This window comes from Monodon monoceros, unplaced genomic scaffold (assembly GCF_005190385.1).
Source record: "Monodon monoceros isolate NGI ecotype Baffin Bay Population unplaced genomic scaffold, NGI_Narwhal_1 Super_Scaffold_20, whole genome shotgun sequence".
Lineage (NCBI taxonomy): Eukaryota > Metazoa > Chordata > Mammalia > Artiodactyla > Monodontidae > Monodon > Monodon monoceros.
The window spans coordinates 33,167,346-33,183,400 of record NW_021703777.1 but is presented as its reverse complement, the minus strand read 5'-3'; the positions used below and the strand labels follow the sequence as shown (position 1 = coordinate 33,183,400).

Here is a 16,055-nt window from a genome sequence, read left to right as displayed (position 1 = left end):
TAGAGATGCCTTTTTGTCTTCATTCTGTATTACACTCTCCGGGATTTTTTTGCTTTGCTTCTGCTAATGTTAGAAGCTCAACTTCAGGAACATAATGTACAGGGTTTGTAGTGAGGTGGATGGACCTAGAGTCTGTCATATAGAGTGAAGTAAGTCAGAAAGAGAAAAAAAATACCGTATGCTAACACATATATATGGAATCTAAGAAAAAAAAAAAAAGGTCATGAAGAACCTAGGGGCAAGACGGGAATAAAGACACAGACCTACTAGAGAATGGACTTGAGGATATGTGGAGGGGGAAGGGTAAGCTGTGACAAAGTAAGAGAGTGGCATGGACACATATACACTACGAAATGTAAAATAGGTAGCTTGTGGGAAGCAGCTGCATAGCACAGGGAGATCAGCTCGGTGCTTTGTGACCACCTAGAGGGGTGGGATAGGGAGGGTGGGAAGGAGGGAGTTGCAAGAGGGAAGAGATATGGAAGCATATGTATATGTATGACTGATTCACTTTGTTATAAAGCAGAAACTAACACACCATTGTAAAGCAATTATACTCCAATAAAGATGTTAAAACAAAATGTACAGGGTTAAGCTTTGTGACCACCTAGAGGGGTGGGATAGGGAGGGTGGGAAGGAGGGAGTTGCAAGAGGGAAGAGATATGGAAGCATATGTATATGTATAACTGATTCACTTTGTTATAAAGCAGAAACTAACACACCATTGTAAAGCAATTATACTCCAATAAAGATGTTAAAACAAAATGTACAGGGTTAAGCATTTTGTATTTTTATTGGGTTTAAAGAAATGCTGTATTCAGGCTGAGTTAACACTTTGTTCTAAACTTTGAAAAAATGATTTAATAACTGACAGTGCTTTGGAATCATCTCTTAAACACGTAGCAATGTTACTCTGAATTGGAATATATATAGTTTATTTATTTATTAAAGCAGAGGTATTTATCAGGGTCTCAGCAAGAAACAGAGGTATACTTAAATTATAACTGAGAAAAGTTTAATAGAAGTTCTATTTATAAAGATATGGGCAGGAGGTGAGTAAGGAAACCTCGGAAATTAATATAGTGCTTTAAGGCTGGAAACAGAGGCAAACCCTGAATTGGAGGACCCAGTTCCCTGAAGGATGGAGAGGACCAGGTGGAGAGGGCCACTGTACAGAGGCTCTGACCTTCAGTGCGGGCCTCAGCCAGCCCTTGGGTCTCTGTGGGGATGGAACTGAGGAAGTAAGTTGTCCACCTCACGGGCTCCCCACTGGCCTAACCCACTGGACGTCACGTGACGAGGGAGCTGGATGATGTAGTCCATACAAGTCAGCCTTCCAGGGAACAGAGCAGGGGGGAAAAACGTGGACAGTGTGGGTCTCGAGGAGCACGGAAGACATCCAGAGCCAGAGGGAAATGGAACATTATATACAATGGTTGGTGATCTCGGATGTCGTATTGATTCTGCCTCGAAGGCACTTACAGTTTATTTGAAGTGATCCAAAATAAGTTTATGAAAACATAACTAGCAACATAAAACTGGTTATCCGTAATAAAAGTCTAGTACACTATAACACTTATATTTGAGAACAGGAAGGGATTGCTTCTGGAAGATGCAATTGGAAGATGAAACACTGCATGGAGTGAGGGTAATTGCATTTGAGCTTAAGGAATGAGTAGAGTGTTCGTTGTTGGGAAAGAAGAAGTGAACATTCCAGGACTATAAAACGTCATGGGCCAAAGTGCAGAGATAGGACATGTTTTAGGAACAATTTGGCTAAAGTGATTGGACGATTCTACAATCCTTTTAGACTCATAGACTTGTACTTAAAATAAACCTACTTCCTTCCCAACTTCCACTCAGTGTAGAAATCGCATTGGTAGGTACTAGCTTGCTGCCATGCTCCCTCCCTCTCTTCCTTTCCCTTCCCCCTTCCTCCTTACCTGTGTGCCTTTTGACAACATTTATTGAGCATCTACAGTTTATACACAGTTGTAATAAGGCCCTGTATTGAACAAGACCGTGTTCCTGCTCAGGGAGCTCAGTTTCAATTTTATCATTCCACATGGTTCCAGTGATTCAACAGGATCCTAATAGTAATAGCTAACACGTATTGAACATTTTTTATATACCAGACACTGTCCTTATTTCAGAAAGACTTGGTTTGTCTTATGAAGAATGCATTAAAGATTTAGGAGAAGGGGTTATTGAAATGATCTTCCACATTTTGACCCTACAAAGGTGTGTTGGACTGTTTTAAAAGAAGCATCCAGGGGCTTCCCTGGTGGCGCAGTGGTTGAGAGTCCGCCTGCCGATGCAGGGGACACGGGTTCATGCCCCGGTCTGGGAAGACCCCACATGCCGCAGAGCGGCTGGGCCCGTGAGCCATGGCCACTGAGCCTGCGCGTCCGGAGCCTGTGCTCCGCAACAGGAGAGGCCACAACAGTGAGAGGCCCGCCTACCACAAAAATAAAAAAATAAAAAAATAAAAGAAGCATCCATTTGCTGAAATATTAAATTGACTGACAATCTAGTGCATATCAAGTGTGCCTAAGAGTTTACATTTAACTAGTGTAAGAGGAAGCTCTTTTCATTGACAGAACCATACAGATTGAACTTGGGCCCCAAGTGAGTTCCTTCCTCTCCGTGGCATCATTGCCCCTGCTTCCCCCTTTCTGGGATTCCAGATCTCAATTCACAGGCAGCCAGGCAGGTGGGAACTTCATGCAACGACTCGAGGGCAGGGAGCTGCAAGAGGCAGTAGGCCTGGGGAGGGGAGCACCCCCAGTCTCCGCTCCAGGGCAGGCTGAGGTCTAAGGAGGGTGGAGCATGGTTTCTTTCCAGCGGAGGGAAGGGAGCTGACTTCCTTCTCTGTACTCAGAGAGATGTTCCTTTAGAGGCTTGCTGCGGTTTCTCTTCACTTCCAATGTTGACAAGACAGAATTCATTTGGAAAAAGAGAGCTCCATGATTCATAATGAGCTATTTTGTGCTTTGAAAAACAACTCTTTAGAAACTGAATTTTCCTCATAACTCTTAAGTCTTCTCTTTTTAACCTTAGGCTCATTTAAAGAAGTGAAGTAGTGTACGAAAATGGTGATGGCCTATATTAGGAAAGGCCAGTATATTGCATTTTCCCTGCCCAACATATATGAATTATAGATTGTTCTCCTATGGAAGTTTATCCTCAAGAAACCTGGATAGAATTTTAGTGCTAGTTTTATTAAATTTGTTCATTAAACATAGCTCGGGCACCATAGTAATATTTAAACTGTAGTAATCACTGGGTTGCAAATGAGATATTATTATTATTTTATTTATTTATTTATTTATTTGTTAGAACAACTCAGCAAAATAAAATTCCAGTTTATTGTTGGACAACATTGTTTCACACATACATCAAACAGGCCAAAAAAACAAAAAAAACACAAAAAAACCCAAGCAACTTCATAGAAAAAAAAAGGAAAAAAAAAGAAACCTTTTATCTTTGGCCTTTTTAACCATCTCATACAAATCAACTACTTATGGTACATATAAGTATATACACAAAAAATGTTACGGGAATGCTCGGAATAAGATTGTTTTTTTGTTGGTGTTTTTGGTTTTTTTACAAGTTTTTTTTTTCTCCTTTGAGATTATAATGAGCATGGTCACACCACAAGTAAAGTCAGAAGTAGGACAGAGAACGCTCCGAAGGCTGGTTTGGTCATCTGAGATCATTAAAAATGGCTTGACCCCCTAACAATATGTACAAAAATATAAAATGTAAATAAAAAATACAAATTTTCATTTTTAAAGTACTTTAAGAAAAAAAGCAGGGCCTTGGAAGTTTTGGTTCCTTTTTCCTCCCCTGTTGCAAATTCGCGCAGTGGTTTTGGTTGGGTGGTGGAGAGCCCGTGTCATCTGCGGGTGGTGCTGCCCGCAGTGGGCGGGCGGGCGGGCGGAACTCTCTACTTGAAGGTGACCGTGTTTACATTCTGAGACAGGAAGTGGAGGGTGACTAGGTCACGGTGGCGTTTTCCTTTTTTGCTGTCTAGTCATCCTCATCGGTCTTCCGCTTCTTGGTGTCAACATCGTCATCCTCAACATCTTCAGCTGCCCACTTGCCTGTAGCTGCCTCAGTGTCATCATCTTCATCTCCATCCTCTTCCTCACCATCGCCGTCCTCTGCCTCCTCCCCCCTTCCTCCTCTTCTTCATCTACCTCAGTGTCGGCCTCCTGCTCTCCATTTGCCTCGTTAGCATTTCCATGAGCAGGTGTCTATCTCCCATTCTCTGCCTCCTCCACAACTTCCTTCTTCTCTTTTAAGTCCTTGGTGGTGATTTCGGAGCTGGTGTCCACGGCCGCGTCTGACAATGATGGGGCACGCCGGTGATCCGACGCAGCGGATTCAAAAGAAAGCAGGAGTTCAACGACTCTGGCAATCAAGATGCCGGAGTCCGGGGCGGAGGCGGCTGCGGCGCGCGGGGAGCCGGACAAGGGAACAATGCAAAGATGGCTTTTCAGAGCAGCCAGTCCAAGTGAGATATTATTAATGTGGTTTTAAAGAATGTATTTCAGACATTAAAGGAGTGTTTTAAATCTGCATTTTTACCGCTAAAATCCTGCAATCTAGGTATTTGAGAAGTTACTCTTAAGGTTATATGAGTGTTAACTTTCTCATCTTTCAACTTGCTCGCCAAGATTAATTCCAGATCAAATCCATATGGAGTGAGAGATACTGTTGAGCAGACCCCAGAGGTCCTGCCTGTGACACGGGTGGTCTTAGGGAGAGAGATGGACTGTACTGGAGGAGCAGCAGGCAGGGTCCAGAAACTAGCTTTTGGAAGGAGATGGGGGAGTGAGGGGGTCCGGAGGAAGGAGAAAATGCAGGATGTGGTCATGGGGATGCTTGGAGACAGGCTTTTGCCTTGTACCAGCAACAGGAAGTGGTTCTTCTAGGGCCACTCCTGTGGAACTTGCAATTAGGCAGCCTTTGCAAGCACTGGTACAGCCAGCTTTCTTCCAGACCCCAGAGAAAGGAAGCATGTACAAAGACCAAGGGAGAGAGACTCAGTTTGTGCAGAGGCTCTCACGGACGTAGACAGGGACTGTCCGTGTCTGTGCTCTTAGCCTCCGACCAAAGCTAGCAGGACCTCTCTACTGGAGTAGACTGTGTTTCTGCTTTAAAACAATGCATGTGGAAGGACAGAGCACTCCTGAGACTCTTTTTTTCTTCCAGTTTTATTGAGATATAATTGACGCACAGCACTGTATAAGCTTGAGGTGTACAGCATCTTGATCTGATTTACATACATCATGAAGTGATTATCACAGTAAATTTAGTGAACATCCATCATCTCACATATGTATAAAATTAAAGAAATAGAAAAATTTTTTTTCTTGCAATGAGAACTCAGGATTTGTTCTCTTAACAACTTTTACATATAGCATTCAACAGTGGTAATTACTTATTATGTTGTACATCCCTAGTACTGATGTATCTTATAGCTGGAAGTTTGTACTTTTTGACTGCCTTCATCCAGTTCCCCTCCCCACTGGACTTCTTTTAGCTGCTTAACAGGAAAGAGAGAAAGGTTTTCTGTGTGTATTCAGTTTGGAGTGTCTGCTTGCACTAGGTCCATGCTAGAGGCATTCGTAGTTCACTTACTGCATAACCTGTGCTTCTCCACACACCTGCGAGGCCTGAGTTTTTGCTCTTGGTGAAGCAGATTGGGGTTGACAGTAAAAAAAAAAAAAAAAAAAAAAAAAAGGAGGAAAACTCAGTAGCCTTCTTGAATCAGATTAACAGAGACCAGATATGAGATCCTTTTTGAACCAGAAATTAAGGTAGATGTGACTCACCCTCCTAAAGTCAGATCTGTAATAAGTGAGAAAGTTCCCATAGTGGAGAAGAAGGTAAAGAACTCTCGATTCCAAGCAAAAGCCCCTCAGGCCCAGAATTTGGGCATTTTCGTGTGTATCCTGTCCTCCCGTTATTGTCATAAAGGGGACTTCAGTGACCACTTGTTATGTGGCTCATCCCAGACCCCAGTATGTGTTGGACAGTCTCAGAACTGCCTAGGACTGTGGAGTGGGCACCTCCACTCTTCTGGGAGAGTTTGGTGTCAAGCTGCATTCACGAGGGAAATGACTAGGTGGACCTGGCATCTTTCTTCTCTTGTGAGAGATGCAGACCCTAGAGGAGAGGAAGATTGGAATCTGATGCTGACTGTTCCTTTCCAAGGCAGCCACTGATCCCTCAGCTCCAGAGGGTGTTAGGAGAAACTTCGGCATGTGCAGTCATGTGCAGTTGGGAAACTGGTGATGGTGCCCAAACACAAGAGCAAAGGGAAAAAGGAAGGTGAGATCTCTCTGGAAAGTCAGAAGAGATTCACTGGGGCTTCCCTGGTGGCGCAGTGGTTGAGAATCTGCCTGCCAATGCAGGGGACATGGGTTGGAGCCCTGGTCTGGGAAGATCTCACATGCCGTGGAGCAACCAAGCCCGTGAGCCACAACTACTGAGCCTGCGTGTCTGGAGCCTGTGCTCCACAACAAAAGAGGCCGCAATAGTGAGAGGCCCGCGCACCGCGATGAAGAGTGGTCCCAGCTTGCCGCCACTAGAGAAAGCCCTCGTACAGAAACAAAGACCCAACACAGCCAAAAATATATAAATAAATAAATAATTATTAAAGAAAACATTTCTACTGAATATCTTTAAAAAAAAAAAAGAATAAAGAGATTCACTGGCCACAAGTAAGTGTAACACAGAACCCCTCAGAGAGAAGACAATGTAGCAGACTTGTCAGGACTCCAAAAAGTCTTCTTGGAGCAAAATGTAATGAGATGAAGGCATTTAGTCATTAACATTCCTGGGCCGGGCTAGTTCTCACAAGAAAAACACTGAGGGCTATCATTTGCACTTCCGACCACAACAGAGTAATCCCCCCACCATAAACAGCTACGGAGCAGACAGAATAGATGAGGCAGCTGTTTGCAGGTGTTAGACAACAGGCAGAGCAGAGAAGCACAGGACAGGAGCCCTTGTTTGCCCCGGCTCCTGGGTTCAGGGATCTTTCCTGACTGTGGAGAAGTGAGGGGGAACCTGAGAAAGCAGTGGTGTTGCTGAGTTGAGAGGCAGTAATTGCGGTTTGGCGCTGCTGAACTTTGTGGATAGAGGGGCTGGAGAAGAGGAAGTTGCTCAGAGGGGTTCCCAAAATCTGTGTGGGTGTTTATCTGAGGTCTGTGGCCCAGGCCTGGGCTGTGCACATACACCTCCTGTGAGGTGTAACTGGGGAGAGGAAAGCCCACGACAAGAAACCTGAGTTTGCCCAGTGCCAGGAGATGCTGGAGGGAGTTCCACCGCAGAGGTGGGGAAACCCCACTGAACAACGTGGGCATTCACTTGAGATCACAGAGAGTCCACATCCTAGGAATAAGAACCGTTCCCTCAAGAAAGGGCCGTACCCTAAGGACAAATGCCAACTCTTTAAAGGAAGACAGCATAATGCAAGCTCTTTACAATGTGTCATATACAATTCCCAGTGTACAATATAATAAAACTTGCCAAACACCTGAAGGGCCAGAAAATATGACCCAGAAAAATGGACCCAAGATGACCCAGAGGTTAGATTTAGCAGATAAAGACTAAAGAATCTATTATAAATATGTTTAAGGACTTAAAGGAAGGGTTGGTCTTAATGATGGAACATGTGAGAATGTCAGCAAAAAAAAAAAAAAAAAAAATAGAAGCTATAAACATGATCTACATGGAAACTCTAGAAGTGAAAAACAGTATCTGAAACAATATCTTAAATAAAAAGTTCATTCTGATGAATAGAAAGAAAAAATATTAAAAAAAAATGAACAGAGCCTAGCAACCTCTGGGACAAAATAATCTATCATACACATAATTGGAGTTCCTGAGGGAGAAGGGAGTGAATGGGGCAACACAAAAATATATATATTTGAAGACATAGGGTTAAAAAATCCCCAGTTTTGGAGACAAACATCATTGTGCATATCTAAGGATATCAGCAAATCCCAAGCAGGGTAAATAAGAAGAGATACACACTTAGATATATCATTATCAAACTGCCAGAAACTAAAGGTAAGTAGAAAGTCATGAAAGTGGCCAGAGGAGCGGGGGTGGGGTGGGGGGAACGACAGGTAAACTCTACAGATAATAAGCATAAGAAAGCTGGCGTGGCTTTGTCTTTTCAGATGAAGTAAACAAAAACTGTCACAGATCAAGGAGGACATTTCATGACGATAAAAGGACAGTTAAGCATAAAGACATAATCATCATAAATGTGCATGTATCTAGTAACAGAGTTTCAAAATACCTGAGGCAAAATCTGACAGAACTAAAGGAAGAAATAGTAAAATAGGTAAGTCAGAGATTTTAACAGCCCTTCTTAGTAATTGATGGACCAAGCAGAAAAAAAAAAAAAGAAAGAAAAGAGCACATAGATTTAAACAACTCTCCTCCACTGGACATAGCTAGCATTTATAGACCCTTTATCTAGCAACTGCAGAACATACATTGTTTTCAAGTACACTTGGAGTGTTTAACATCATAGATTGAATACTGGGTCATAAATAAATCTCAACACAATTAGAAGATTGAAAGCAGAGAGACTATATGTTCTCTGACCACAGTGAAATTAAGTTAGAAATCAGGGACTTCCCTGGTGGTCCAGTGGTAAAGAACCTGCCTTACGATGCAGGGGACGTGGGTTTGATCCCTGGTCAGGGAACTAAGATCCCACATGCCGCTAGGCAACTAAGCCTGTGCGACAAAACTACTGAACCTGCGCACCTCAACTAGAGAGCCCGCGTGCCTCAAACTACAGAGCCCATGCACTCTGGAGCCTACGCACCACAGCTAGAGAAGAGAAAACCCACGTGCCACAACTAGAGAGAAGCCCGTGTGCCTCAACTAGAGAGAAGCCCGTGCGCTGCAACAAAAGATCCCGCATGCCTCAACGAAGATCCTGTGTGCTGCAGCTAAGACCCAACACAGCCAAAAATAAATTAAATAAATAAATAACAAACAAATCTTAAAAAAAGAGAAATCAATAACAAAAGCATTTCTAGGAAAAAAAACCCCAAATATTTGAAATTAAGTAACACTCTTCTAAATAACCCGTAAATCAATGAAGAAATTGAAAAAAAATATTTTGAACTGAATGATGATAAAAATACAACATTAAGGGCTTCCCTGGTGGCACAGTGGTTGAGAGTCCACCTGCCGATGCAGGGGACACGGGTTCGTGCCCCGGTTGGGGAAGATCCCACATGATGTGGAGTGGCTGGGCCCGTGAGCCATGGCTGCTGAGCCTGTGCGTCCGGAGCCTGTGCTCTGCAACGGGAGAAGGCCACAACAGTGAGAGGCCCGTGTACAGCAAAAAGAAAAAAAAAAAAAAATACAACATTAATATTTGTGGGTTGCAGTTAAAGCAGTTATTAGAGGGAAATGTTTCCATAACTATTAAAGAAGAAAGGTATAAGATAGAGCAAAGTGGTACATAGAAGAAGGGAGTTACAATATAAAGAGAAAAGCAGAATTTCATAAAGTAGAACATAAATATTAGAGAAAATTACCAAATGAAAAATTGAAAAGATTAATAAAAATTATGCCCTAGCAAGAGTAATCAAGCAAAAAAGAATTATCATAATAGGAATGAAAATAAGGATATTATTGCAGATCCTACAAATGTTAAAAAGATACTATGCAAAACTTCATGTCCATAAATTCAATAACCTCTATGAAATGGACAAATAACCAACTTTACAAAACTATCACAAAAAGAATGAACAGCCTCCGTAGCTCTATATCTAATTAAGAAATAGAATTTATAATAACTATCCACCCCTTTTCCTCAAAATAAAAATCTCCAGGCTCAGATGGTATTATGGGTGAATTCTATCAGACATTTGAGAAAGAATTAATACCAATCTCACATAAACCCAAAAAACAGAGGGTGAGGGAATGTTTTCCAACTCATGTTGTGAGCCCACGATAATTCTGATATTAAAACCTGATCAAGACATTATCAATAAATGAAATTACAACCAGTATCTTCCATAAACATAGACAAAAAAATCTTCAACAATATATTAGAGGAATCCAATGATGTATGAAAAGGGTAACAAAGCCAAGTGGGGCTTATCCCAGGAATACAAGGTTGTTCAACATTTGAAAATCTATGCAATTAGCCACATTAACAGAAAAAAATGAAAAATTTATTATCTCAGTAAACACAGAAAACATGTTTGACAAAATTCAGCACTTATTCAAGGTTAAAAAAAACTGCTGTCAACAAACTGGAAATGGGACTTGATAAAGGGCATAATGAGAAAGTTACAGCTAACTTCATACGGAATGATGAGAGACAGTGATTTCCCCCTAAGATCACAAAAGAGTCAAGAATGCTTATTCTCACCACTTCTATTTGATACTGTGCTATGAAGGTCCTTACCAGAATAATAAGGCAAGAAAAATAAATTAAAAAAGATTGGACAGGATGAGGCAAAAAGTCTTATTCATAGATGTTTATGTAGAAGACCCTAAGAAATCTATAAAAGTTTACTAGTAAGTGATTTTAGCAAAATCTTAGGATATAAGGTAAATATACAAAAAGCAATTATTTTTCTACATATTTGCAATAAAGAGTAGTAAATGAAATTTTAAAAAATATAATTTTTAAATCATATCAAAAAAAGATACTTAGGAATAAATTTAATAAAAGATGTATAGGACCTGTACAGTGAAAACTACAAAACTTTGCTGAGAGAAAATAAAGACGATATAAATAAATAGGAAGACATATAATATTCATAGACTGGTATACTTAATACTTTTAAGATAAAACTTCTTCTCAAATTGATCTATAGCTTTATCCTAGTCCCAATCAACATTCCAACAGACTTATTTGATAATAGTTGCAAGTTGATTCTAAAATCTGTATTGTAATACAAAGGATCTGGAATAGCCAAACATTTTTCAAAAAAAAGTTGAGAGACTTACCCTAACTTATTCAAGACTTTGTATAAAGCTATGGTAATGAAGAGAGTGTTGTACTGGCATAAAGACAGGCAAATTGGTGGAACAGAATTGGAGGCCAGGGCTTCCCTGGTGGCGCAGTGGTTGAGAGTCCGCCTGCCGATACAGGGGACGCGGGTTCGTGCCCCGGTCCAGGAGGGTCCCACATGCCATGGAGCGGCTGGGCCCGTGAGCCATGGCCACTGAGCCTGCGCGTCCAGAGCCTGTGCTCCGCAACGGGAGATGCTGCAACAGTGAGAAGCCCGCGTAAAAAAAAAGAATTGGAGTCCAAAAAGAGATCTTCACTGTTGATTTTAGACAAAGATACCAGGGCAATTCAATGGTGAAAAGAAAGTATTTCCAATAAATAATTGTGAAGTGATTGGATGTCTGTATAGACAAAAAGTTGACCATATTCTCATACCATACACAAAACTAATTTGAAGTTGCTCGTAGACCGAAATGTAAAAGCTAAAACTTTCAAACTTCTAGAAGAAAACACAGGATAATGTCTTTGCACTCGTGAGGTAGGAAGAGATGTCTCAGGACAAGAAAAGCCCAAACCATAAAGAAAAAAAAAAACTGGTAAAATTGAACTTCATAAAAATTAAAAAGTTATGCTCATCAAAAGACACCATTAAGAAAATGAAAAAGTAAGCTACGTATTGGGAGAATATATTTGCCAAATTGCTATAATCAATAATAAAATATCAAAATCAATAAAATGGGCAAAATACCTGAACAGACACTTCACAAAAAAAGATGTATTTATGTTCAATAAATCCATGGAAAAATATTCAACGTCATTGATCCTCAAGGAAATGAAGATTTCACAACCACTAGAATGGATAAAATTAAAAAGACTTCATCAGTGTTGACAAGGATGTGGCGCAGCTGGAAGTCTCACATGTTGCTGGGAAAATACTTTGGGAGAAAGTGTTTGGTAGTTTCTTAATGAAGCTAAATATACACTTATCCATGACCCCGCAATTCCATGCCTAGATTTTTACCCAAGAAAAGTGGGTAAAAAGCCACGTACAGGAATGTTCATAGCAGCTTCTTTCACAGTAGCCCCAAACTGGAAACAACACACATGTTTATGGGAATGAATTGTGCTATGTGGATTTAATATAACACTACCCAGCAGTATAAAAGAATGATCTGTTGGAACATGAAACACTATGGATGAATTTCAAAACCCCTATGTTTGAGTCAAAGAAACTAGACACAAAATAGCACATATATTATTGATATTTTATTTATGTGAAGTCAATGAGCTAATAAAATTAGTCTGTGGCAATAGAAATTAGAATGGTTGTTGTTTATGGGGTGGAGAGTAACTGGGTGAAGGAATGAGGAAACTTTCTGGGGTGACAAATATTCTGTATTTTGAATCATGTGTTGGTTATGCAGATACACACACATATGTATATATATATATACCATGAAATACTATGTATATTAATATATATGCAGTATGTACATATATATTAGTCAAAACTCATCTAACTATACCTTAAGATTGACACATATCTGAATATAACTTTTACTATAATTTTTAAAAATGAAGGAAAAAAGCTTAAGGTAAGGGTATGGATGCCATTTCATTTTCTGGAGATGGATGTAGTTGGCAGCTCACAAGTTGGGAGCAAGCTGGGGTCTGGGCAGAGAATGACGGTGGCTGCAGGTAGAGGAAGAGGCGAATGAGAGCACAACAGAGCTGGGAGACAGGGAGGGATATCGTAGCTATCCTGAGTATAAAACCTGGGGGAAGGCAAAGCTGTCCAAGAAGGATGTTTAGGGAATTCTGTCTGTTGGAAGCAGTGTGAAGACTCTGGTCATCCCTTTAAGAAGACCTGAAGAGCTCTGTTATTCTTCTTGGCTTTCAGAATAGATTGGTGTTCTTTTGAAAGTGTGACCATACTGAAACTAAGGGTTTCAGGTGGCATGCCCAAGCGATTTCAACTCTCTTGTTTAACTACCATACAACACAACACCCCCATGGCATGGGGGTGGGTACTGAGGAGTGTAGTGTAAATCTCTGATTTCCTGGGTAAAAAGGGCCTTTGAAGGAGGTTCTGCAGTCAGCCTTCTGTCATCAAATGGTAAGGGATAGTCCTGAGAGCCTAGTCACTTTAAAGGGAAATTTTATCTCTGCTTTATAAATGAAAATCCTGGTGATTTCTTCTTGGTTGCTTGTACAGGCTGAAGCACCCTGTGCTGTGGATTTATAGTCTCTTGCAGCTTGTTCACAGCAGTTTGGAATTCCCTCTCTATTCCTTTGTTTCCAGGGGGACCCCTAGGTTCCCCTGACTGTTGTGAAACAGCTCAGAGCTTCGAAAACCTCAGGAGAACATTCTGGGCACAGCTGGAATTTAGTCTGTTTACTGCTCAGCCACTAAAGACCTATATTAGTTATGGATTCAACTTTGGTATATGAATCCCTTTGCCACCAACCCCCTCTGCTGGCCTTGAATTTGCATCTTACACTCAACCCGTTTCCCCATCTAGTGTGATTTTTTAATTTTCTTGGAAAATAACTCCAAATGAAAACAAAATGTTCATTTATGAGTAGGCACTCCACAAGACAGTTATTATTGTCCCCAGTTCTCGTTTTCTGCCCGCCTTCCTGTCCTTATCCATCACAACACTGTGACTCAGTAGTTCTCAACCCCACTCCCCAATACGTCATTGTACAGCCATGAGACACGTCTCAAATGATGGGCTTTCCCCCCTAAATGCAGAGAGCTTAAAAAATATATTTCCATAAAGTATTTCTAACTATTAACAGATTTGTTTACTAGTTTTTCATGTTTCTTGGCAGATTTTAATGTTAAAATCTTGCATGCCATCTGCTTTGAGGGAAGGATTAAGAGCAAGGGGAAGGGTGGGAAGGTAGAAGCTGAATTATTCTTAACAGCTCTGGGAATGATACCATATTTTAAAATCAATCCAGAATGGAAAATGGAAATTGCTTTCAGGCATGACGATCCAGCATTTACAGCTCAGTTTCTGTTTCCAGTTCTCCCAGAACACAGATATCATGAAATCTTTCATGAAACTCCAGATCTCCTCTTAAGATGATGTTTTGGAGGCATGGAAAAAAAGCCACAAACACTGAGGGCTTTTGCTGATAAAGGGTAAAATAAGTCTGTTTCCTATTCCCCCTCAACTAATGAGAAGGAGGTCGGAGTGGGAGTGAGGTCCTAAGAATCTGATCAGGTTAAAAGAAAAAGTCTTTCTAAAGCCTCTGTCGATGTGCTGCTCTGAGGTGTGCACACCTATAATGAAAGAGTCTGTTAAGTAGGATACCTTAGTGAGTTGAGTTTTTGAGGATGCAAAGCTAGATTTAGGCCTTAGCTTTGAGTAGGAATGGAGAATTGAATGTCTTCATCTAGTAACTTTACAGGCATACGTATATTGCTTTTTGCATATATTGCATTTTTTATGAATTAAAGGTTTGTGGCAGCCCTGTGTCAAGCAAGTCTATCAATGCCTTTTTTCACAGCATTTGCTTATTTTGTGTCTCCGTGTCACATTTTGGTAATTCTCACAATATTTCAGACCTTTTCATTATTATTATATTTCATTACAGTGATCCGTTATCCACTGATAATCTTTGTTGTTATTATTGCAAAAAGATTATGACTCAGTGAAGGCTCAGATGATGGTTAGCATTTTTCAGCAATAAAGTATTTTTAAATTAAGGTATGTACATTTTCTATGCCTAATGCTGTTGCACACTTAAAGACTAGAGTATATTGTAAACGTAACTTTTATATGCACTGGGAAACCAAAAAATTTGTGTGACTCACTTTATTGTGATATTCAGTTTATTGCCATGATCTGGAATTGAACCCCAGTATCTCCGAGGTTCTGAAACGTGCCTGTATATGACTTTAGTGATTGGGGCTGGCAGTCAGTTTGAGGAGAAGGGTCCTACTTGGGAGCTTACTGGAATGAGAATGACTAAGAGTGACATTATCCTGGGGATAGCCTGATAAGGATAGACATCGAGTAACATTTATTTTCCACAGAAATAGACTCACGGGCATAGAAAACAAACTTATGGTTACCAAATGGGATAGCGAGGTGGGACGGGGGAAGGGCAACGAGATAAATTAGGAGTTTGAGATTAACATATACACACTACTATATATAAAATAGATAAACAACAAGGACCTACTGTATAGCACAGGGAACTATATTCAATATCTTGTAATAACCTATAATGGAAAAGAATCTGAAAAAGAATATATGTATATGTATAACTGAATCACTTTGCTGTACACTTGAAACTAACACAACATTGTAAATTAACTAAACCTGAATAAAAAATAATAACATTTATTTTCCAAAAATTATTCAAGAACTTTGGAAGTTATCCTATATCATAAGCACATTATCTGAGACATGCCTCATTGCTGAGCCCTGCAATGATGTATTGCGGCGTAGTTGTTGAGAACTACCTCAGTGTGACATTGGAAGGGCTGGAGTTGTGATGGGTAAGAACAGGAAGGTGGGCAGGAAAATGAGAACTGGGAATAATAATTTTGTTTTAGTGCTTATTATGTGTCAGGCATTGGGCACTTTCTGTACATTATTTCATTGAATCTTCACCCTGGAAAGTGGCTGTTATTCCCACTTAACACAATCAGTAAATGATGAATCCAGGATTCAAAATCCTATTTAGTGACCCTATTCTTACAGGGCATAGAGAAAATGTACCATATGTAATTCCTTATTTAAATGAAATTAAAATCAAATCAATAAATATCCATTGATCACAGTATAAGTCTTTGTAAGGACATAGATTTTGAATTATTCAGCCTTAAAACGGGAGATCCTGCCATTCATGACAACAAGGATAAACCTGGAGGACGTTATTCTAAGTGAAATTAGCCAAACATGGAAAGAAAAATACTGCATGACCTCACTTGCATGTAGAATCTAAAAAAGTTGAATACAAAATGTAAAACAGTGGGTTATCAGGGGCGGGGAGGTAAGGGAAATGGGGAGATGTTGGTCAA

The 16,055-nt window shown here is 40.4% G+C and overlaps 1 protein-coding gene and 1 pseudogene across 1 annotated transcript in view; one reads left to right on the top strand and one right to left on the bottom strand.

Moving 5' to 3' along the window:
• Positions 1-16,055, top strand: part of DCHS2 (dachsous cadherin-related 2) — a 283,498-nt gene that overhangs the window by 94,191 nt on the left and 173,252 nt on the right.
• LOC114903007 overlaps positions 4,033-16,055 on the bottom strand; it is a 39,226-nt pseudogene continuing 27,203 nt past the window's right edge.